Source organism: Equus przewalskii, chromosome 18 (assembly GCF_037783145.1).
Source record: "Equus przewalskii isolate Varuska chromosome 18, EquPr2, whole genome shotgun sequence".
Classification (NCBI taxonomy): domain Eukaryota; kingdom Metazoa; phylum Chordata; class Mammalia; order Perissodactyla; family Equidae; genus Equus; species Equus przewalskii.
In genome coordinates, this window is record NC_091848.1 from 45,101,223 (window position 1) to 45,127,205 (window position 25,983).

At 38.2% G+C, this 25,983-nt stretch overlaps 1 protein-coding gene across 48 annotated transcripts in view; it reads left to right on the forward strand.

Annotated features, from left to right (window-relative positions):
• ZBTB20 (zinc finger and BTB domain containing 20) overlaps positions 1-25,983 on the forward strand; it is a 746,442-nt gene that overhangs the window by 393,929 nt on the left and 326,530 nt on the right. For all 48 annotated transcript variants that reach the window (XM_008523314.2, XM_070581909.1, XM_070581894.1 and 45 more), the window contains one exon: positions 22,610-22,657. The gene's annotated coding sequence lies outside the window, so the exon portion shown is untranslated. The remainder of the gene's footprint in view (positions 1-22,609; positions 22,658-25,983) is intronic.

Sequence of the window (25,983 nt, forward strand, 5' to 3'; positions counted from 1 at the left end):
AAGGAGAACTGCAAAATGTTATTACCTTCAGGAAGAGAAACGGAAAAGGGAGCTTTTCCCTCGTGTGTGTTGGAAGTATTCTACCTTAAAAAGGGGGAAATGGATTGTGGATTTAAGAGAACAGAGGGAGATGATGATCCTATTGTGTGAACAGGGACACGTACAGGCTGTTTTCAGCATAATTGTTTACCAGCAAGAAAGTGCTCATGGTTATGAGAAAGAGGCCATGGGCTGCAGAGGTTAGAACATTGGGGCGTTAGTCAGATCTGACCTCTTTCATTGCCCAACTTTGTGAAAAGCCCTACTTGCTCAGAATCCATTTGTCAGTCTGTAAAATGGGCTAAAAAAAAAAATCTACTGGCCACGTATAATATTTATTTAGTGTTTGTTTCACATCCTGGGATCTTTGGATAAAGGGTGCTACAGAATAAGACAGAAAAAACAAAGAGGGCCTATTTAACATTGGGGGGGTGAAGTTTCAATATTTATTATTGCTCTTTATTTAGGACTCTTGAAGGGACAGGTTATGCGCTGAGTGAAGCGTGACGAACTAGCCTCATAATTCTCATTAACCAGAATGGGCATCTCTCAGGTTAACATTGAATCTATTGACTTTCATGTTCACCTGTTAGTGGCAGATCTAAACCTACACTTTCGCCTGTTTTTACAGAATCAAGGAGAGCTGTCAGCATTATGGTAGCAAATGTGGGAGACAGTCAGACCTAGTCTTTCTGCCTATGCCCTCCCGTCTCTGCCGCAGAGAGAGGGGCTGAATGTGCCGTTCCCGTTAGAGCTTGTTGGAGATTTGCTGCTGAGGAGCACGCACATACCCTACCCCTAACCTTCCTTAGCAGGCCCAGGAAGGGAAAGACGTAGGACAAAGGTGCCTAGAGGAAGTGCTCAGAGCTACTGAAATTCTTTTCCATTCCACCTCGGGTTGTTATGGAAAGAAACGATAATGTGCTCCAGGAAATGGCCAAGTATAAAAGCAATAAAATAAATTGAAAATGACTTTGTTTTTTTGAGCGGCAGTAATTGCTATATGTTGTGATGTTTGCATAAGGAATTAGTTAATGTGTAGCAGAATGGCATGTGATACTTTTTATTTGCCTGATGACTATAGTCTCTGAGTGAATGACTTATTAAGGTTAATAAAGAAAAATTTGCTTGTGACTTGTAATGATCCAATTGCTAGAATTTAGCATACCCTTATGCATTGTTGCCTAAAGGGGAGAAGGAAAAAACCCACACACATTAATGGCCGACTGGCTATGATTTTTTATAGTGGTGTGAGAACAAACAATGTCTTCTAAATTGTTGGTCTGTCTATCTTTCTGCCTGCCTGGGCAGGAACGTTATGGCTTTCTTAATTCTCCTGTGTGATTTATCATCCTAAATTCATTGTTTTGCATAACTCTGCTCAAAATGAAGAAATGTCATTATTTTGCAGCGAAAAAGTTGTCATTTGCATAATGCCTGCCATTAATTATTGTGAGACTAATGCAGTTGTTGATATTTTTAGGGCACAGTGGTACAGCCTGCACCTTGTATAATGTCATTCTGAAAACATTGGTAGTTAATAGGTGCCACAACATTGCACAAATGGGAAAGAAGATGATGAAGAAGAAGGGGACACCGTGGAACAGGCTGTGATCTTTATTTAGCTTTTTTTTCCCTGAAATGCTTGGTGAGGAAAGACTATAAAAGGAAGCGAATAGAGCAGGGAGCTGTGACATCCAAGAGAACAAAGGGATTGAAAAGCAGAGGGTTTCTATTTAGACTGAATTAGTGCAACCTGGGTTCCAGCCAGTTTAATGGAGGAAGTCGTGTCTCCTCTGCTTTGGCTTACCTACTTAACCAAAGCCCTGAACAGAATGTAGGGTTGGGCTTTTTTAAACCATCAATTAGGATAAGGCTTTCCTCTAAACATGCTCATCTTGTGGAAGAATCCTTTTAACTGGGCCTTTGGCCAAAGTTAGGAGGACACACCACAGTTTCATGGAGGAGAGCTGAAGACTGTCGTTTTCATGTTTTGATTAATCTGTCTTCTGTAGTTCCATTATTTCAGTATTTGTATCTAGGGCCATAGCTTTCCTTTACTGCAAAAAAGCAGAGGAGTACAGTAGTAGCATATTAGGGTGACACTTTTTCCCCCTTCCGTTCCTTGCAATAGAACTAACTTTTGCGTCTGATTCTTTAGGACAAGAGCCTACCAAGGCTTTCTATTTCACAGGTAAATGAAAGTCAGTTATAAAAATTCGATCAGAGATGAAACTCATTACCCTGAGTCTGGGAGGCATAAATATTACAAATGTAGGTAACTGTTGATCTTTTTAGTCATGGGAGCTGGGAAAAAAAAAACCAGACTCACATCAAATAGAATTTTTTTCCTAATTTCACTGTTTCGTGTATATTATAAATTTAGATAGTTCTTCTTTATCATTAAATTTAAAAGACATAGAAGAAATGGAGCCTTAAAAGTAGATCTAGTTGCTAAGACTGACCAGAGATATTTAGAAAGAATATATCATCCTTCAATGTTGAAAGCCTGGCATTATAAACTCTGGAAAAGGCAATATTTTTCATACTGTAATCCAGATTCTGATGACTATTCTGTGTCCAAAAACCAACTACTATTTTGGAGCCTTCTTAAAGCTAGATGATCCTTGTGAAGGAGACAGAAAGATCTGGAAGAGTCCATGAGGATCTGTCCCCATTTGTCTTATAATAAATACCTCAGCAGAATTCTGGCTGGGATAGTCTTGTAGATCTCACCTTGGATTTTGGAACTTAATCTGCTTGTGTTCCATTCTGGAATATGTAGAAAACATGCATTCTGAGTTAGGAAAATTTTAATTCCCCACATTGATGTCACCATCATAAATTGCCACATTTGGGGTTGTAAAAAACAGATGAGCCCGTGCGTCAATCGAGACCAGGCTCCCATGCTCCTCCTCAATTTTCCGTATCTTCTGAAGAAAAGGAAATTGTCCTAACACCTCAAATTAATATCCTTTGACTGCAATAAAATCGATACAAGCACACAATTTAAAAACATAAGTAAGAGGTCCAACATAGCGGGGAAATGGAGAGGAAATGAAGGAGAGGGGATTTGCACTTCATATGGTATACTAGGATAAGACTAATTCTTAGTCCTCTTGTGTTGGTAGCCTAGTGATGCCTAGTTGTCTAGCATATGTTCTATGTCTACCTATAAATCCTACATATAGATACGTTTGAGTATCTGATAACTAAACTAGCAAGTTATGCTATGATTGGGGTGACTAACTCATCTCAGCTAGCCCAGAATTTTCCCTGTTTTAACACCAAAAGTCCCACATCCCAGGAATCTCCTCAGTCTCAGGCAAACCAAAGCATTCGGTTACAGTAACCATGGTGGGTACTCACAAGGCATATTGATTTAATAGTTGCATTATATATTTCATCTCATATTTGAAAAGGGTTTCATATTTAGTGAACAAACTGCTTTCGGAACTCTTTTTTATAACATCCATTTGCTAAAGCATTTTACCTAACTATAAGAGTTGAGTAAAGAGGTGTAGATTTTCATGCACTGAGTGTCTAGCACTTTGATCAGCAATATTCTGGAAAGTAGCAGTCTCATAGTAAATAATCAGCACCAGCTCTGATCCCCTGTGTTCAGGAAATAATTTTAGAGCTCAAGTCTTCCATAGAAACAGGGTAGGAATCCATATGTTAGTTGGCATGATTTTCATCACCTAACATCTGATAATCATGTCAGACTGGCATTCTTTAATACTCACTGATTCCTGCCAGGGCTTCTAACTTCTCTATCCTTTGCTGTAGAGTTTTTCTCCTTTTACAGCCAGATACTGTGCTAAGAACCGGGAATACAAGATGGATAAGACATGGTCCTTCACGATGAGGTTTTCAATCTAATCTATGAAGGAAAAAAAAAAGCTACGAGAATGGATTTTATATAGCATATGTCTAACCGAAGCAACTGCTTTATTCGCTGAGATTAGTTAACACTATCACAAAGCTTAGACACAGAAGAATCACACTTAAGATTTTGTTATTGTTCGTCTCATGGATCAGTTTGTTCATTTGTTTAGTAAACATTTATTGGAACTCTACTATCTGCTCGGCAATGTTCTGAACACTGTGGATACAAAGATGAGTTATGCTTAGTACTTTCACAAAACAAAGAGTATAAAAAGATCCCTCACTCCCCCTCCAGATTGGGAACTCCTCTAGTACAAGATTGCTGTGGCAGCATTCCATGCCAGTCCCAGTCATCAGGGCCAGTTGGGCTGGGAAAACTTCTACTTTTATAGACTCGAAGGAGACATTAATTTTAGTTAGCTACTAATTTGACTTTACTTCTCCCGAGGACTTTATTCTAGGACTTGAGCTATCCCATGCAGGTGGGTTCCTGGATTGGCCTGTGCTGTCAGATGGAAAGAATAAAGGCCTCTCGGACAATCCAGAGCAGTGACTACATCATGCAGAATAAAGATTTTCTGTTTAAAGTTGATGTGACTAGGATGAGATGGATAAGTACTGGAACACTTTATTCATCCACTTACTCATTCAGTCATTGAATATCTATGAACCACATGTAATGTTTCAGACATTGCTCTAATTACTGGGAAGATAGAGACAAGTTAAACAAAGTTCCCTATGAAACTTACTTTATAGGGGAAGGAGAGTGGGCCAAGAATTAAGTAGGCAAAAAATATACCGTTTTAAATATCGATAAGATCTGGGAAGAAAATAATGCAAGGTAAGGGGGAGAAAATAGGGATAGATGATGGGGGAAGTGCTATTTGAAATAAGGTAGGTAGGGAAGGTCTCAGTGAGCAGGAGACATTTGAGCAAAGACTTACATAATGAGAAGGAGCTAAGCATGTGGTGATCAGGAGGAAGAGGATTTTAGGCACAGGGAATAGATGTTGTAAAGTAAGTAAGAACAATGTGAAATATTCCAGGAAGAGCAAGAAGAAATGTGTGGCTCCAGTGGAAGGAAGTGAGAATTACCATGAAGCCAGGTAGGGGCCAGATCCCACAGGCCATGCTAAAGAGGGATTTAGGAAATGCATGTGGTCTAACTTATACATTAGAAGAGATCTGTGGCTCCTCTGTGGAGAATCAACTGAAGGGATCAAGGGTGGAACAGGAAGACCAGTTAGGAGTTACGGTGGTCGCCCAGTAGGAGATGGGTAATGGCAGTGGAAGGGAGGAAACGTGGTTCAGTTCTGAATAATTTGAAGGCAGTTGGTGAGGGACTTGGTGTGGTGTAGATTAGAAAGAGAAACATCAGGTGTGATGAGTACCAGCTGTTTGGCCTGAGCAACTGGATCAATGGCAATATTAACTCCATGGAGTTGAGAGTTATGGGGGATATGGGAGAAAGGGCAGTTTTGGGGAAGAGATAATTAGGAGTTAATTTGGGGACATGTTGATTTTGAGATTCTTATCCAAGTGAAAAAGTTGAATAGACATTTGGATACATGATTCAGGAGCTCAGAGGAGGAATTAGGGCTAGAGATGCAAACTCTCTCTTTTCTTTTTTTCATTTCTACATGTGTCCTGTACTTTCTTCACCATGTAAGCCTACAGAGTGCAAGGAATGGACTCTGCCAGTTTTGGGAGATAAAGATGCATACTCTATGTTATTTGATGATGAATATACAGGTGCTACTTTCGTTTATTCTATCTTTGGAAAGTCCTAGATGAATATAGCAAAGAGGTACTAACAAAACCATGTGAACACTTCCTGAGGACACATATGGTTTATGATGTCACTGAGATGTAAGACAAACATAAATTGTTGTTTCCATAATGATATAAGACAGAGGGGAAACATGTATTCTGTGGTTTATTGATGTGAGTATTATCAGTGTGAGTTAGAAGAAGGGAGGTGAAACTTGAACCCAATTTTGAAAGTGGAGAAGATTTATACAGGCAGTAAAGCGCAGGCAGGGCATTCTAGATGGGGCGAATCAGGAGCAGATGGGCAAAGACATGAATTCAGTTTCTCTGTAGGGGGAAGCAAGGATGGAGAACAAGGAGATTGGCCTGGCAGGCGCAGAATTTTTGTTTGTGAAGTTAAGGGAGATGAATTGATAAACATTGAACTTACCCAGTAGCACATGGGTCCTCATCTCTAGGGTATTTCAGAATCACTTTTGGAGCTTAAAGATGTGGATGCCTAGACATCACTTCTGGATATTCTGATTCCATAGGTCTTGGAGGGGCCCTGGCATTTGGACTTTTCACTGGGAGCTTGTTCCAGAACTTACTTCCTTCCCAAAGCTGTGATTATTTACTAGAGTTAATAGTCCTACTGGACACCTAAGTAGAGTTGTTTCCAGTCGCCATTTTTGTGTGGGCCCCCAGGCTGGCTCTTCTGGTTTCAGAATGTTTATTTCCCTACTTACACAGAAAGTGATGTTTGTAGCTTTTTCTGTCTTTTAGTTATGCTATAAGCATAGGTTGCAGTTTTATTTTCTCTCCTTGTTGATCTACATTACTTTTAGAGGATATTTGGAGAATTCAAACTGAGTTTGCTACCATTATCCAGTAGGAATCTAGAAGCCTGCAAATTGGTGTCAAGAGTAACTTCCTGCCTTTGTAAGTGATCGATACACTGTTGTGTATCATGGACACCTCAATTTATAATACCATGCACCCAACATATAAACTTGTAATGCTCCACTTTAGTTATTAGAAATTTCCCTGGTGAAATCAGAAACTCAGGTTTACAAAAAGTCTGTGTTTTGGGTTCTAATGATATCTCAAAATTTGGATGTCAGGTGTTATTGTTGTTAATATTATTTTATTTAAAGGAATAGAGACTCACTCACTTGCTTAAAGGATGAGGATATGTTTCTGAGTTATGTTTGTCACAATAAAGAAATTCTAAGGAGAGGTTCTGGTGAGCCCAGATCTAGGGCTGCTCCAGAGAATCTCATGGCAGGAGTTCATGGAAATTTACTCTAGTAGATTAAATATCATGGCTGAGCCTTTCTCAACGTCTTTGCCTAATTCTTCTTTTAGGACTAATAGACTGTACATCCTTTTACTGTTTTATAACTTGGGACCACCTATGGCCTGTCATAGCTCCTCCATTTTCTTTCTACTCTTTGGTCCCTTGTACAATCGCCTATTGCTCGGTGTGGATGTGCAGGTGAATAAAAGCTGTGGATGGGGTGGTATCTTTTCCAAGGAGCTGTGGATATGAGAAGCCCTGGGATTATTACACCAAATACTGCACAGGGAATTAGACTGCATTGAACTGAGCTGCTGCTTATTTGGCCAAATTTGTGATGACTTTTCCTGAATGATTGACTATATATGGTTCATTTATTCTCTATTGCATCAGCATCTGTTAAACAGATATAGCATTGGAGAAATAAACAAAAAAGTTTGGAAATCAAAAAGAGCAGAAGTGGGGCCAGCCCTGTGACCGAGTGGTTAAGTTCACATGCTCCACTTCAGTGGCCCAGGGCTTCACTGGCTCCTATCCTGGATGCAGACATGGCACCACTCATCAGGCCATGCTGAGACAGCGTCCCACATGCCACAACTAGAAGGACCCGCAACTAAAATATGCAACTATGTACTGGGGGGATTTGGGGAGAAAAAGCAGGAAAAAAATAAAAAGAAGATTGGCAACAGTTGTTAGCTCAAGTGCCAATCTTTAAAAAAAAAAAAAAGGAGAAGTGGTATGCTATGGGCCTAAATAATATAACAACGATATTCACGGCTATTATGCAGCCTGAACTGAAAGCAAAATTTAAGAGTTGAGGAGAAATAGATACAGAAACACTCTTCTAATTCTTAAGATTCCATATTATTAACTCATAGGCCATTGGAATGTTTTCTAAGGAGAAGCCTAAGACTAAAATCACAGGGCTATGAAAAGTTTTTATTTAAGAGGTACAGCATATGTTATAACTACATGGTCTAGAACACAAGATTTTAGAAAGGAAAGCATACTATCTATAAAAACAGAAGAGAGAAGACTTCTAGGGACAAAAATGCGTATGAAAAGCCACCTTTTAGGCCTTTAGGGAAGGCAGATTTGTGTAGATTCATATTTTAAGTAATATTTTGCTATAAAATTAATATACTTTCATTATGGAAAAATTCAAAATAAACAAAAATTATTTAAAATTCTTCTGCCTGGAAACAACCACTTTTAGTGTTTTTGTACATATTTTTCAGTCTTTTCCCACTGTATGTGTACACATTTGTCATTTCTCGAGCCATACTTAACTCAGCAATGCTTACTTAAACAATTGATCAACCTTTACATATTGTTGGTGCATATGCCTTTTCATTTAAAGGTGTTCCAAAAACATTTCTTCATGTTACTAAGTAGTATTCAAAATATGATTTTTAATAACTGCATAGTATTCCAATATATGGATGAATTCTTATCTATTTAATCAACCATCTATTACCAAGCAAAGTTTCCAGTTTTTCACAAGTGTAACTAAGGCCAGGATAAACACTCTTGCTTCTAAATCTTTGATTATTTCCTTTAGATAAATTCCTAGATGTAAAATTTCTGGGTCAAACAGTATTCATATCTTTTTAAGTTTTTGATGCATATTGCTAAGATGCTCTCCAGAGAGTTGTGCCAATTTTATTCTTTCTGGGGTAGCATCTTAAAGTTTCCTTCCAAAAGCAACTCGATTTGAAGCTGTGCCATTACTCTTCTCTGAGTCCTCTGGTCCAGTGGTTATAGCCAACTCAATTTAACTCTTACCTCAAGGTTATACTTATAATAACAGAAACATTTTTGTAGATTATTTATGCTGCAAATGAGACAGTTTATGAATATAGTTTGACAGTGGGGTTAGAATTTGTTCCTGTCTTATGCTGGCTCTGTGCAAGCATTCTGCTTTTTCTGGAAAACAGACAAGGAGAACAAGAAAGAGAGAGAGGGAGAATGAGAGAGAGAAAAAAGAGAAAGAAAGAAAGAGAGAGAGAGAAAAGGAAGGAAGGGAGGAAGAAAAAAATTACCTCTCTTATTTGGACTTATTGAGCACTCATAGCGTACTAGGCATAGTACTGAACATGCACAAGACATGAGTCCTGCCTTTTGAGACCATACAATTCCACCTCCGGTGATTCATAGGCATGATATGAACTGTGGGTTTCTAGGACAATGCCCTATTGTTAAAGTGCTTGAACCATAAGGTGCGGGCAGACTACAGGACACCTGTGATCCACACTTGTAAATAAGTGTAATAAGTCTTCATATCTGTGGAGTCTGGAAGAAGGGCAAATTTGGGTATCTGTTCCAACTCTAGAATAATACAGAAAACTCAAGAGATTCCTGCAGGGATAAATGGAGATAAGTGGTAGACTAGAAATAGGTGATGGGATGAGGAGAGAAAAAAAATCTGCTCCTTCCCATTTCTCCCACTGTGCCCCCTCCAGGGGAGTCTGTGCCACTGGTAGGAGGCCACGTTCCTCCATGTGGTAGCTTTGAGTTCCTGAGGTTTTCAAAACTGCTTTGGGAAGGGTATGGCATGGATAGAGAGACTATTTTCTTGTGAGGACGATGGGGCAATATTGGAAACGGGGCCTCTCGTGAAGAATCAGACAGGCAGCGGAGGACCTGGGACGTCCTGGAGTGCTGGAGTGCAGTGTGCAGTTTGTCACGCTGCAGGGAGGTGCGATGGGCGATGGGGATTGCTTGATTGAGAATTAAAGAAGCAAGCGTTTCTATCCCACTGCTTGGACTGAACAAGCTTTCCGACAGTTACTTGGTTAGCTAAAACTGGCGTGAGTTAGAGGGACAATTGTAACAGTGACATAAAAATTCCAAATAGCCCATCTGAATAGATATTCACACATTTAGAAAATGCATAATAAATGACGTATAGTGAAAATGTAAACAAGCCATTTAATAACATTTTAATGCTTGATTCTGATCTCTTAATTAAAATGTGCATAAAAGAAAACAATGGTGGAACATCTGTGTGTGTTATTGGGATAGCAGGATTTGTGCTGCACCCTGGGCTTTTTTGTTCCCTTCTCAGTGTGTGTGAACGTGGGAGGGTTTCCTCTTTGAGGCACATTTACCCATTTGAGCCCCACAGGGTCTATGTTCCCACCCACCTTCTCTTGGCTGAGGTCATCTCCCCTTTTCTTTTCTCTTGAATTAAATACTGTATGGCTTGTTCTCTGCTTAAATTTAACTACTCTCATCATTAGATCTGAAAGCCACTCTTCACCCCACCCCTCTAACCTGAAACCCTGACCTAACCCTGACTCACCCTTGTTATCTCAGCAGATGTACACAGCATTACCTAATGTTTTTGGCCTCGGTGAATGATCTCGGAGAGCTTTGGGGGAAGCGTGGCCCTTTGTTTCTGTGACCTTGTAGCCGTTATTACTCAGCTGGCCACCATGGGGTTTAGATGTTAAAGACAGACATTCTTCTCACCCCTGCTGGTGGTTTTTTAGAAATTATTATTCATTTGGGGGATGTATTTCTGAGCTTCATTCTGCCCAGTTGTCAAATGAGAGTACAAGCAATCACAAAAGTCGAGGGTTATTAAGGGCTTTAAGATCTGCCAGTGAAAATGTTACACCATGAAATGCTTTATTTCTACCTTTCCTGGGAACATACCTGATCACCAAAGTTTGTCTTTGATTAAACCAGTAGAAAAAATGCCTCCTACCTTCTTTTATTCCTAGAGGAATTCTGTAGCATTTATACAATAGAAAGTCACAGCCAAAAGGCCTTCTTAAAGACGTCATAATTAATGTTTAATGTCCCCCTTTATAAGGAGGACATCGTACTGGGACTGTGTGTAATCCTCACAATGTTCCTGCAGAAAAGCTGGTTTTATTCTTCATTCCACAGGTGATGAAACAGATTCAGAGCCGTTGAAGTGATGGGCCGAAATCCATGCCGTTAATAAGTGGGAGACCTGGGATTCAAATTCAAGTCGGTCTCTCTCTCTCTCTCTCTCTCTCTCTCTCTCTCGGCCGTAATCTTTCCATTACATCAGACCCTATCGTATGATAGCTCCCGTTTCCTGTAGACAGTAGCTAGATGGTGTTCTGAAAGAGTTAAGTAAAATGCATCCTGTTTGTGACAAATGTCTGAAACTTGTTTTTATAACTTGGATTTAATTCACAAATAAAGAGTAATTATCAATATGCACAGATGAAGAGCTGCATGTATGGATCAGTGCGATCTCTGTTGCTTGGCTTGTGGATGCAGTGTGCCCCAGGGAGTTTCACAAATCCACATGGCGTCTCCCAGTGCTGGGTTCTGTGTAAGTGGAACAAAGTGTAAAACTCCTGTGTGTTGGGATAGCTCACGACTGGTTACTATCTGAGGGAATTTGTATAAAATTGCCTTGCCATATGTAGACATAGTTTCTTTTCTGAATTTATTCTTAACACGTGTGTGGGAGCAAAATATCGATTTGGGGTACTGGCTTTGCATTTTTTGATGGATGTTTGTGTACCAGGGATGTGGAACTAAGACCTGTCCCACTGCTCATCGTTTTTTTCCCTCCGGTCTGAGAGAACCTCTGCCTTAGACTTGTTCTGTATCCTGAAACAGACCAGTTCTTAGATTTATGTGATGGTTAGGTTGTGGTGGGGGGGTGGTCATAGGACATTCAGTTGTGTATTAAGGAAGACATCAAGATGTAGTGGGAAAAACAGGGACCTTGGAGAATCAGGGGAGCACCACTGTTTTGCTTGCTAGCTGTGCAGCTGTGGGTGAGTTCCTTCACTCACCAAGCCTCAGAATTTTTTGTCTGTAAAATGGACTTCAGTAATAATACCTTCTTTACAGAGATATTGTGCAGCTTAAATGAGATAGCACATTTAAAACATAAGAAACAGTGCTTGACGCTCAGTGAACGTTAGTTGTTTACACTTCACGCAGCAAGGAAAGGGAAAAATAGGAAAGAGGGGAAATTAAAAGATGATATTGAGTTTGAGAAAAATGTTGTCATCATTTCAATCCAGCATAGTGGAAAGTGTGTCGAGAATGCAGAAACCTACGTTCTACTCCCAGCTCTGCCACAGGGAAGCTGTAAAATCTTTGCTCTTAGCCTCTCAGTTTCCTCATCTTTAAAATGAGTAAGTTAGAATGCCTGATCTCTATTTAGTTATATGGTTTTGCCTTTAGATTTTTCTGCCTCCCAGAGTAGGCTATGGCTGTCACTCAACAGTGTGCAAGTCTCAGAGTCCAACAGCCACGTATCTAGATGAGCCTATTGTTGAGATGTGCTTTTCCCTGTGCAAGTATGTTTACACATGCTTTTGTGTTCTGTGTGTGTTTGTCATGGGTCTGAGTATTTATGCACCTGCATGCTTGTTGACAAAGCACACTAGCATACATTCATACATTTTTTTGTGGGTATGTGTGTTTATATATAACCTATACATATACAGTATGTGTGTATATATATAAATATATGTCTGTGTGTATGAGAAACAGATGCACTGTAGGCAGATAAAGCAGATAAATATAGATCCAAATAGAAGCAAAGCATATAAATATAGATGTTATATAGAGTGAAAGCAAGCAGATCAGCACCATTTCATTATTGCTTCAAGTCTTTGTAATAAAAGAATTGAAAATAAGTATCTGACATTGAAATTATTGATTGAATGACACTGTCAGATCAGAAGGCACGGTATAAGGTAAGAAAATAACCTCTCTTTCAACTTTGAGAAGCAATTAGCAGGAAGATTTATTACTTTTAATTATTTGATTTATGAAAGTTTTTAGATGCGCTGTGGTGTGGTGTTTTTAAGAGTACAAATATGTCACCTTTTCTGAAAATACTACCAGACAACAAAAAATAATACGTAGGAAAAGAACACCTATTCCAGTCCTGAGAAAGGACTTGATAAAGGTGACAAAATCCCCTTTGTTTGCAGACTATGATTGGCAGCTCTTTCCAGTTTCTGGGTGTGGACAGATGAGTTGGTTTCATTCTACATTACTTTTCAGAAGCCCTGTGAAGTCCTCAGGGAAAGCCACCTAAAGGAGATATTTTGAAGCCCCAAGGCAAAGTCACCATTGTTAAGTTATTTTTGTGGGGACGCTTGCAATTGTGTTTAGTGTGTTGTGTGAGTAAAACTGGGCTTCCATCTGTTACTTTCATGTCACTGTTTTCACCAGTCAAAATAATTGGTCATGAGTTTTTGCTTTATTTTGTTTTGTTTTAGTGAAGAGGGTATTGTGAGTTATTTTTAGTAGGTTTGAGTTAACTGTGTAATTTTTTCTAGTGTTGCAAGTTATATCTTGGCCATGTGTTTAAATACTATTTGAAAATAAGGAGTTTCTCCTCTTTCCCCCCAAATCTCATCTATTCCCCCAAACAGATCACATCTCTCCTTCAGCTTTGTTGTAAGAACATCCAGAGAAGCTAAAATTTGAAGAAAGCCCTTGAAATTGTGCAGATGCAAATCCTGCTTTTGCCTACTACCATAAGACTGCCAAAGTCATTGTTGTTGTGGTTGCTTTTTCTGTTGTGTAGTTTACTCTTGCTTTTCCTTATAAGGATGAGAAAAGAAGGCCAGCAAGATGTTCTAGTTCTCTCCTCTTTTGTGCTTCTTCTAAACCAGAAGTTAGTGTTTCTTCCTGCTCCCAATCAAGTTTAAACTTGAGGAAGAAAAGGAGGGAAGGAGAAAGCAATAAGGACTCATTAAAAGTTGATTAGATTAGAAATTAGAGCTGCTTTAGGAACTGTTAATTCTTTCTTTCAAAGCTGTTTGGCTACTATTACTTTGTGGTAAGTTCTTTGTCACATTATGATTTTAAAAATATATTTTAAAAAAGTGTCCCAGTGGTCTTGAGAATAGTACATCACACACACACAATCTAGACTCAAAGCGTTATGACCTATCTAGCTTAAGAAATATGTTAGGATTAAAATTCTGAGAGAAGTTATGTACACACACACACACACACACACACACACACACACTCCTTTTCTTGTTCTTTGTTTCTTTCCTTTTCTCCTGGCTTAACATATTTACTATTCAGCTTTTGTCAAGTACTTTGTAGTAATTACCAGAAATTTTGGCAAGGAGAAAAAAATTGTATATGCACACATATACACACACGCATACACACAGACATATTGAATTGTTAATGTTGTATTAATCATCCAATTTTCTATGCATCATATTTTTTAAACTTTTATCTAGTATAAATCTTTAAAAGAATTTTTATAAACACTCAAATATCTGGTCTGATTTAAATGTTCCTAGGAGATTGTGCATTTCCTTACCTACGACAAAGAACATCTTCCAAATACGCATTTGGAAAACAGGCGTTTATCAGAGCCAAGAGCAAAGTCAGAACCTGTTTCTTTTTAGGAAGTCCTTTACCCTTCCCAACTCCCACTTGCAGCATGTGGTGGCTCTCGTCATTGGCATGGAGAATTCTTTTTGGTTAGATGGCTTCATGTTCTGCTCTTGGTTTTGTGATGCATTACAGTACATATGGGCCTGGGAGTCAAACAGAGCCTGATGCTCACCTGCATACATTTTTAATTAGCTCTGTGTGCTTAAGCAGGTTAGCTAACAGCTCTGTAACTAGGTTGCTAATCTATGAAACTTACACCAATCTCACTTACTTCACAGCAGGTTTGTATCAAATGGAATAATATTAATGAAATGTGTGGCACATAATATGTACTAAAGAAATGCTCTTTTCCTTCTGGCCTATTAATTTCGATGTAAGTCTGTGATTTCCTCCTCCTCTGCCTCTCACCACTGTGGTACAGCGTCATACTGTAGCCATTAGAAATCATAGCCAATGCTAGAGAAATAGGAGAAAGAGGTTTAAAAAATTAGTATCTAATACCCATCCAGAGAATGGGCTTATGAAGAAAGAGACCTAAGGAAACCATCATGAATTCTTGGCTTCTATAACTGTAATGTTTTCTAGTGATCAAACAGGAGTGGGAGACTTTTCAACAAAGTGTTGCTGAAATCCTGTTCACATCAATAAAGTGGAATGAAATATCCATCCAATTAATGTACATTAAGCCTTTTAAAATAATAGGACATCCTTTTATTGCCCATTCATATACCAAGTGAATGTCCGTCATTCCACGGTGGATGTTGTCCACTTTAGGTCGCTGTCGATTAGGACTCTTAATTAGCACCTACTCTTTTTAGGGAAAATTGTATGATCAGAATTCAAATGTCATTGAAATTGCTGAAGAGTTGCTGTATGTTTTCTTTTTTAAGGAATAGGGAGGAAAAAAAATACCTCCCACTCTAAGATATTTGGAGCTGCGTTTCAGCCTAGAGCTGATGATTTTAGCTGAAATGTAAACCCCGTAAGAGTTAAGGTTTATAATGGAAACAATGACACAATCTTAATTACAATGATTCTGGCAGCTCTGTCCCTGTTATCCAGAGACCTGTTTCTCATGTCCGAGTTTCTTTTAACTTCCTGAGACTTCACTTTCTGTGTAACTGCAATTTTAGCATGCAACTCTTTCTGACTTTTTTTGGAATTGAGGGAGTTTGGCCAGTATCATTAAGCCACATGAAGCCAATAGGATTTCTCTGGATCTCCTCCTGCTGTACCGTAGTCAGCCTCAAAATGGTTGTATCTGTGGAATGGAAAGAAAGAAAAGGGAAAAGAAAGGTGACCTGCCGTAGTGGAAAATGAGTGGTTTGGAGATTCTGAGTTTCATTTTCTTTCATGAGATTCCTGTTCCACGAGGCCCAGCTCCTTACGGACAATGCGGGGGTCTAGACAGATGTAATATTCTTTGGCAAAGTCTGTCAGTCATCAGTATGTCATCAGTATCTTCTTGCAATTTTTTTAAAGTGTATACTAAAGCCCTATTTGTTGTATAATACTAAATTTAAATTTTTCCTTCCTTTATGATTTCTGAGGATCTCAAAGCACATTAACAAAACAATGATTTTTAAGAGGAAGAGTAATCAATAAAAGTTGGAGAAACAGATGAAAAATGAGAGAAAGGGAAGAATTAGAGGTCAGGAATGGGTATAAATGAGCTAGAAAGAGAGTAAAAAGTGAGTCTCTCCTAAAGTCCAAAGAGGGAAAAGAGGAGGAAGAGAAGACTCAGATGAAAGATAAAAAATTAAGTATCAGACAGCTTTGAGGTGAATATTTTTGTATAACGTAAGGATTCCCTATCTTACAAAAGAATCTTTTGAAATCTTTCTCTATGGCATTTAAAATAAGATTCATCTTATACAACTTTGACTTATCCTATGCTGTGGAGAAATGACTGTGAGCTTTAGATGCTATTCCCAGGTCTGTCTCAAAATATATACTCCTGAGAACATTCTCTTCCAGGCTCCAGAATCTTCATATACAAAAGGAGGGGGCCAGACAAGTTCTCATCTGCTTTTAAGTATCCATGAGATGAAATAGCACATAGGATGGTCTTATTGACATACCACCAGGATGGTTATTGAAGGAAGTTGCTGAAAATGATTAGATTATACCAATGACAAGCTTAAAAAAAAACAAACAAAATTTTTTGAAGGTTTTGACTGAAGTGTATGTGCTTAGTCCTAGCTGAGTTAACAAGATGGTAGCCCCACTTTGTCAAAAGTACTATGGCTACGAAATACGCTTTTAGTTGAATCTTCAACTGGAATTTTTGAGAGATTATACTTGCAACTCTTTCGCCAAAGGTCTCATTCTCCAATTAACTGAAGGATGGCATTTCTGACTTTCTAATCCAGAAATTTTTTTCTCATAAAACTCCTGTTTAACCAAGAAAATGGAAATGAGTACATTCTTGGTTGCCCTTCTATTAGTTTAAATTTGCATAACCTAATCAAAACTCAACCTGCCTTGCCCTTCAACAAAAAGTTATATTCTCTCCCATTACTAAATGGCTACATTCTTCTCAGTATTTTTTAAAAGATGAATTATGTTGCTATTCCATGACTTTTTCTTTAGGATGTGTCCATGGAAATTAAAATGGACTTTTCTGTGCCCAAGGCTGAAATGAAAAATAGTCCAAAAGGGCCGGTGGAAATGAACACAAAACTTTGCTGATCCTATCAGTATTATAATTTTTGTTAAGCTTTTTTCTAATAAAATGGAACTGAAGTCAACTGACCCCCAAATAACTGTCTGACACTTCCTCTACATCATTATTTTGTGTCTGCAGATAAATGATAGAGTAATACAGCCTAAGGTTTCCTGCAAATCATTGGAATATGTTTTTCTGAGGCTTTTCTAGTGTACTTTCCCGACAGAAATGTTTCCCCCGTAATTAATTTACTCTTTCAACAAATTTGCTGAGGATAGAGAATGTGCCAAGCACCGTGCTAGGTGCTCAGCATACAACCATGTGCACATGGCCATCGGTCTTTAAAACAACCCTGACTAATGGATGGAATCAGCATCTGTTGAATATTTTCTAAGCTCAAATGAGTGAATAGAGAAGATCATTGGATGATCAGAAATGAAACCACAAACTCTTGTTCTTTCTTTTGCATGACCTCATGTGATTTTTCCCAGTCACCATTTACAACCCCACATTCAGGAAGGAAACAAGCTCCCTGCCTTGTTCTTTAGCTGGCTGCTGATAGAACTTCTATTTCTTTCTCACCTTGGTGGATGTTCTCAGCCATAGGAGGGCCCTCAGGTACAAGAAAGTCCTGTGACTAGCAGCAGAATTAACCTCACCCTTACTTTCTGGCCTAAGCTTTGGGAACTCGTTGTAAGGCATGGAAGCACTTAGCAGCCTCAGAGGACTGGAAATGTCTATAATCATCCAGATGAAGAGTTAAATTTTAAGTGGTCTCCATAAGGATAACATAAGAAATTACAGTTAGTTAAATTTTAAGTGGTCTCCATAAGGATAACATAAGAAATTACAGTTATTTAAATTTCTTTTGCAAGTATTGTTTATCAGTTTAGAGTCTTTCTTCATTTTGCCCATTTCTCTTCCGTTATCATGTGTAGGGCTGTTCTATTTAGCCAAATAATTTGTGGCATATCTTCTTTCAAAGTAAGATAGTGTCCTATTTAAAGATTTCTAAATGTATTCTTTATGCATTTTTAAAGGAGATGGGTAGAATAGAACATATTTCTCTTTGCCCTGATGATATCCCTGTGTGTCTTTCAAATAATATTTGTGCCTAGGTAAACTGGTTGGACCATAGCATTGGCTATCACAGACACAGATTCGCAAATGCATAGAGAGAATGATAGATAGGTGCATATGGAGAAGTCTGACAGTTTAGTGGAATTGCTTTCAAGTAATTTGACACATTAGTACTTTCAGACATTCACCTGCCAGTAATCCCCATTAGAAATAAGATTGGAGTATTGGGGTCACTAGCTCCAGACCATTTTTCTGAGACCTGAACAATAACCAAAAGTCAGAGCTAGAGGGAATAAGAATGAAACCATTTGAGGCGTTGAATTGTTTCTCTAAATGAGCTCTTCTCCCCCCCCCCCCCCCCCCGACCCCACCACCGTTCCTCCTTTTTCCTCGCCCTGTTCCTCTTTTTCTCCTTTTTCCTCCCTCCCCTCCCGCTCCTTTCTTTTCAGTGTTCTGAATTCATTAGATGGCATAGTGTAAATCAATAGTAAACGCTACCCGCCTACTCTGTACTCAGTTACGCAACATCACATAACCGGTACACAGAGACAAAAAGGGAAAAAGCACACACAGCCTTTACATTCAAAAGCTCTTGCATAATTTTACTTTTCCACAGCCAAAAAGAAAAAAAAAAGGAAATAACAGATGGGGAAACTTACAGTTTTTTTTTCCCTTTTCTCAGACTGTTGAGAAGGGAGTTAGTTAACATCCATGGCCATTTCTAGTTGCCCTAGGCTGCAGCAAAACATCCCATAATTGTCAGTGCCTTAACTGGCTTTAAAACAGGATTTTGTGACTCTCCATGATGTGGTGAATTTTCCAGGTAATATAAGACTAAAATTATTCTGAGGTGTTTAATGCTGACTTGGTTTTTACTTATTTTTGAAAAATCAACAACATTTAAAGTATGAAATGAATTTTAAAATAGAAGGAGGATAAGGAAGACGGCTATGTGTGTGTGTTTTCATTTGAAATGTATCCTGATGTAATATTTATGTAAAAAGCCAGTTACATAAACCCTGTCTTTCTGTTGGTTTTTACTTTGGGAGCTGTATAAAGCTCTAATGTTTTTTTCTCATAACAAAGTACATTCAAATCCCAAAGTCTTATAACATCTAGATGCTACAGGAGAGACACTTAATTCAAACTCCCTACGGAATTCACCCCCTAAATAACAGTTCCGTTTAAGAACCTGTGGATTCTGGAATTCTCATTTAGAGCTTTTCCCTGAAACACCTTTGGATTCATTGTCCTGCCTTTAAGTCTCAAATGTATACTGAAAGTTTTTTTTTTTCTCTTTCTCTCTTCGTAGCTCTTCTCATTTCCCACACCCCCTGCTTTTTCATTGGAGTGACTCCCTTCCCAGCTCAAATGGGAACACAGTGAGATTTGTATGAGGTTTATCAGTTTTCCTTCCCCGTTATAATATTTTGTTTCACTTAACTGACTGATGTCCTCTGGGAACATCTGGGAACAGGCAGTTGTCTGATGAGGGAGCTTGGAAGGCGTTTGGGGTTTGTTTTGTTCTTCCTTTTCAGTTTCTGCTTATCAAATGGTTATAATATGGATACAAAATGATGAAGAGCACAGCACCAGGCATTGCTAGCATCTGCTAGGGTGTGTGAGGAGTAGAGGCGGTGGTAGTTCTGATTGCTCTTAATGCAATCGGAAAAGGTGAAAATGGGCAGGAGAGAGGATGGATGTGAGTAAGATAGGTTGACTCACTTCATCTCCTCATATTTGGGATCAGTCTCATTCCTTTAGGTCGTATTTTACTTCTGGTTGGTAAGGCCATATGAAATTGGTTCATTTGAGTTTGCTGAAGGTGAGAGGTGAGTTTTCCTTTACTTTAAAAAAGAATTTAGGCTATTTCCTAATTGTTTAACTTTCTCTTGTGTGTTAGCTGTTGAATTTAGGATTCCTTTTGTATGGAAAAACTTAGTGCATAAAGATAAAAATCCAGAAGAGTTTTGTGTGGTTTTCAGGTTTCATCACCCAAATGTGAGGCCTTCTGTTGCAACAACTGAAGGATCATGATCATTGGGATTATCATGTCTCCATATTTATGAACATGTGGAGACAACTTTTGTTGCCTTAATATGAGTAATGGCTAAGCTAATATATATTTTTAAAGTATTTTATAAATACATCTCCTTTCAGCTTTTTTTCCCTTAGAAGAATCTATAGTTCAGGTAGATTTGTTTGTCGAAAACTAGTGAAAATTTGTCAGAATATTCTAGTCTTTAAGTGGGAATTAACATTTACACATATATTTTTTTCTAAGTATCCCTCTACACGGGTTATAGCTGAGTTTGGATTACAATATGCAATTTTGTGTGTACGTACCTGATGATCAAAATGAAATCTGCGCCATGTAAAATATATTCTTTATAATGTAATTTTGACGTGATTGATTATCTGTAACTAGGCACTTATTTTTGGTGTGTAGTTCTGTATACAGGAAGTCATTTAAGGTAGCCTGATTTTCAATTGGGTTGCCTGGATTTAAAAGAAAACTTAGAAGTCTATAGAAGAGCATTTTCTTTGTTTTCAAAATAGTTAGAGGATCCAGTTATAAAAGAAATAGACCAAAAACATCCTTGAGTAAGCATCTTTGAAATTTTTTCCTGCCTCAGTTTGTCAAAATAACTTCCATTTTCATCTCAGTGGGTTTCTGCACTCTCTGAACCGTACTTAGGGCAGAATTGACCTTTCACTGCCCAATAGATGCCAGCTGATTCTGTTCAGCCCTCATTTTCAGTTGTAACCACGGCCCTGGAAACATATAGACTGCTAATTTTTCTTCTGCAATATGGGATCCAGGCTTAGGAAAGGCTGGCGGGCCTAAACCTTCTATTTCCAGGGCATGCAAGAAGCTAGGGAGAGTTTTAAACATTTTCCAATTTTTCAGAAGTCCTTTACAACTCTTTCAACCCAGCTTTTCATTGCTGTTGGCAGTAGTAATAGATATTTTTAAATGCTGCAACAAGAACCTCAGTCACTGACTTACCTTCTCAAGCAGAAACACTCTAGTTGTGCCTGGCACATAGTAGATGCTTCATAAATATTTTACCATGTTTTGGTGAGCTGCTGTGGCCATTCCCACATAGTGCTTATACAGGTAAGCAGTAAGCCATGCGAGTAATAAAGGGGTAAGATGAAATGGGCTACAGCGTTCTTCAAGCTTCAGCAATGGACAGAGCATCCCATTTTACAAGAAAATCTTTGTCTTTATAAAAGTTGCAAATTGCAGAAGGCTATTTTATAGCTTTCCTAGAGGTCCTTTTTAATGGTCAGTGCTGCATAGACCATTGGCTCATTTAGAAAACATAATTTTTGGCAAGCTACTTTGGTGATCCTCATTAAGTTTCATATGCAAATGTGTTAGGTACTTGTTAGAATCCTGGGTCTCAGATATACTCCTCTTGCACTCTGTCACGGGGTCCTTTGAATCTCGACTCTTCTCATGATCCCTGGAAATTGTTTTTTAGACTTTTTTTACTTATGTAGGTCCTAGGATGATGACTATAGACAGATTTTACATAGAGTTCTTCTTTTATATAGTATTTTACTATTTTTAGCATCAATGATTCCTGATCGTTCTAAATCAATTTTGGCGTAAGTTAGTTATACTTGCTATTTTCATTCTGGTGATGATATTGGGGGTGGGAGATGATATCTGGGAAAACCACCTATGGCTTCTAAATTATAAAAGCAGTGAAAAGACAAGCATGTGGATTTATTGATAGACTGCTGCTCGTTAGGCAAGCAATTTTTAACATGCAGATTGTATAATATTTGGGGATTTTGTTGCTCCACAATACAAGCATTTTAAATGTTAATTTGGGGTTTGTTTTGTTGCTCTGTGTCTTAGGATAAAAGGTTTTGGTTTTAAAAGGTTTCCTTTCACTCATTCCATTTGTCTTACAGGACTTAGAATATAATACTATACATTTATTTATACTCATGAAGGAGGATAAGGCCAGTAACTCACAACTCATGAAACCAGGGGTAAATAATCCATCGCTTGTTCCCCCACCATTGCCACAATATTTATATCCAGAACACAAGTAACAAACAACCAAAAACAAGGAGAAACCAGTTAGTTTTTATTTACAAAATGTGTAATCAAAAGTACAGTAAAGTTCAAATGGAGCTGCAAATCCTGGTGGTTCACAATGGTTTGATTTATTTTTTTAAACAGACCATGGATAATTAACCATAAAACATAACTTTCTCAACACAAGTTACAGTGAATTGCAGACATGGGCAGCAAGTCATTCACAACTGGTTAGAGCTTGTGAAGTTAAACAAGCAGGCAGTTACAAGAGCCACTTTCTCAGTGCACAGTTGTATTTTCATTCCCAAAGGGAAAGATCCTTTGCTTTTTATATAATATCACCAAGTCAGTGTCCCAAAGTGAGAAGTCAATGAGTTATTTTCTATGAATGCCATGTTGTCGTACATTCGTTAAATACCTCATGTTTACCGTACTCTCTTCATTTCAGAAAGTTTCATCATCACTAACTGGATATTCCTCACGACATTACTGTCTGGTAAGTAGGTTTCGTTGTCTCTAAATGGCTGTCCAAAATATTGAGCTGCAAAGAAGTCAAGTATATTTCTCCAAACCTTAGAAAGAATTAGACTGGAAGGCGTGATGAGTCCACCACCTCAAGTACTAAATTTGATCAGAACATATTTTGACGTTGGTGAAGGGTACATCTTTCATATCCTATTTGTTCATTTGAAATGCCATCATTTAGAATGATAAAAATCGTGATCCCAAGAACATATTATCACTGATTTTGATGAATATTTTACAAAGATTTTGCTACATAGGGGTGGAAGTATTCAAAGGACTTGTTTGGAAGACTCTCCAAGAGGGAGAGATATATTTCCAAAGGAGACTCCTGAGTGAACAGAGAGGGTGATATGGTGAAGTTGGGCACTGATGTTTCCAGTGCAGAATATTAGATGTTTCGGCATTAAGCAAACAAACACAAAACTCTCCACATACGTTTTGTGATGCATTGAACTACCTATTATATTCTGTGACATGCTGCAAATTTGAAAGGCATTTGCTTCATTTGGATCAATCTTAAAATCAGACATGATTGCTCTGTGTACACCCACAAACAGAAGGGAAAATGCCCTTTAGGAACATGAATATAGCCACTCCCCCTTTAACAGTTAAGTAAGAGTACCAAGACCGGGATTGCAGGTGAGCCTGGTTTGACGCTTTAAGGTCTACGTGTCTTTTAGTGAAAATTTGTAAAGTTTCAAAAAGGTTGGTATTGTGGTCTTCTAGAACTCGAGATTTCAGTGGCTGGGAGGACAGCGCGGGTCAGAACTGAGGGTATGTGGTAGAGATTCATCAAGTCAGACAGAGCCAGAAAGAGCTGACTTTGCTAGAGGTTGGCCTGCATTGAAATGCGCCGGCGACTATACCCAAGAGGGAGGAGGAGTGAAGTGGGAACTTGCCTGGCATTTGACGATATTCTGCCTGGCTCTAGCCAGGCCTATTTAGTCATGAACATCATACTCATCCAAACCTTTAAAAGTTACACTCTTGACTTCACTTTATATGAATGTGCATAAAATGAGGAAAATGATCTCTTGGAGTAATAAAGATAGCTTTCAAACAGGGACTTTCCATAGCCGTTGCACATAATCCATAGTTGTCACTGTATTTTTGTTTCTAATTCTGTTCCACATCTATCTCTGTCTCTCTGAACAAATCCATCTCGCCAGTGAAGGCCACAAGCCTTTAAGATTGTAACTTCCCCTCCCTCCCCACTCGCACTCCCATGCTTTGCTTGTTATGCTGCCCAAAAGGAAACTCATATCAGCGTGAGCGTCAGGACCTCAAGGGACCGGCTTATTTGGTAACTTTCATTTGTCGCTCCCTTTGCATTCATTGCAAAATGATCTCATCACAAAACGGCCTGAATTTCACACTCTTTCTGGCTTGCAAAGAAGCCAGTTCCTCCCCTATTTCTATCCAACACAGAGAAACTCTTTATGTTTCTATGATCAGATAAAATCTGTATTGACGTTTCTTTTCCTGTGGGTGTATTTCCCTTCCAGGTATGAAGATTTAAACTATCAGGGCAATGCTGTGTGTTTGCAGTTTCTCTGTTTGAGCAAATGAAAAGCTCCTTGGGAAAGGAGAGCACATCTTATCCACTAATGAATAAATATTTATTTTCATTTTAAAATGATACATGCTCATTAAAAATAATTTGGAAACACACATAGGAGTAAAATGAAGAAAAATTAAAGTAATTATTTCTATAATTTAAATCCAATCATTAATAACCATTTGATATATTTCCTTACTTTCATCTTCCCCTGGGGATATATTTTTTTAAACATGCTGTAATCATACTTTGTATATAATTTTGTGTCCTGCTTTCAAAATTTAACCTGAAAATTCTACATGTAATTACACAGTCCTTAGAAACATCATTTTAAATAAATATATACTTTTCCTGACGAGGAATAGCTTATATAACCTAAATATCCAAGAGGAACGTTGGTTTTTGATTCGGTTTTTCACTTTTTACGTTTCCACAATATCTTGCATATAAAGACTAAATGAATCAATCAATAAATAAGTAAATGAATAAAATTCAAATAAGTATATATTTTTAAATTTTTAATTATGAAAACTTTCAAAGACGTGAATGCAGACAGATTATTACAGTGAACTCCCATATACCCAACACCCACCTTGTACAATGATTAACTCGTGGCCTGTCATTTTCTGGTGCTAGTGCCATGTTATTTTGAAGCAGATCTCAGACATCATAGCATTTAGTCCATCAACATTTCAGGCCCATCAGGACTTTTTTACATAATAATGTTAAAAACATTCAGATAAATAGTTTTGATTATTGTTTACAGGATTATTTTTCTTCTGAGTATACTGCCATCATATTTTCTAAAAATGTAACAATTGATCATAAAAGCTCATCAGTGTGTTTCATAATATTCTCAGGTACATCTGTAAGCCATAGGGCCATTTGGTTGGCTAGAGAGAGTTCACAGCTTTGGCTAGGTTTCTTGGAGGAACTTTTTTTTTTTGGCACTTATTTTATGTGACTCAAATTTAGGATGATAATTTCTATGCCAGACCTATGTAGCATTAATTATACTCATTATTGGATGTATGCTGTGTTATATACAATTCTGATTCTGAGGTGAGAAGAAAACACTCCTCTGATGACTTAGAAGTCCAGTGTGGCTGGCCAACCCATACTGGATAAATATGGTGAACCTACTTAAATCAAACCTAACACTGGATTTAAAAGTATATAGTTTTTTAAGGTTTATTGGCAGAAACAGAGGGTTTCTTCCTAAGGGGGCACTTAGGAAGTCTGAAAAGGAAGGAATTATATATTAATAGTCTGAATAATTTTTTTAAAAAAGGGCTATGTTTGGGGAAGCAGGATTGGAGGGAGATGGTGCATTGCAGAACAAAGAGTGCTCCCTGTGTACCTGTATGTATTGCTCTAGTTTGTTCTAAGAATACTTAAAGAACCCTCTATGACTCGGCTTTCCACAGCTAGACTAGATCATTTACACACAGAGCTCCACAGATGAGGAATGCTCTGTGCAAATCAGGCTCTCCTTAGAGAACTAGACTCAGAGTTTTGTCCTGCCTCTCTGACTTTAAATTCCAGGTCAGTGACTGTTCACTAGCAGTGTGTTATGCAACAGGTGTATTCCACTCATCAGAAATTCAGGATGTGAGTAACTGTGTAACATACTGCATCAGTATAAACTGAATTTATGTGTTACTCAGGTCTATTTAATCTTAGGAGCACATTTTCCATTGGCCTCGAAAGTGAGTAGCTAGAATATTGATGTGCCTAAC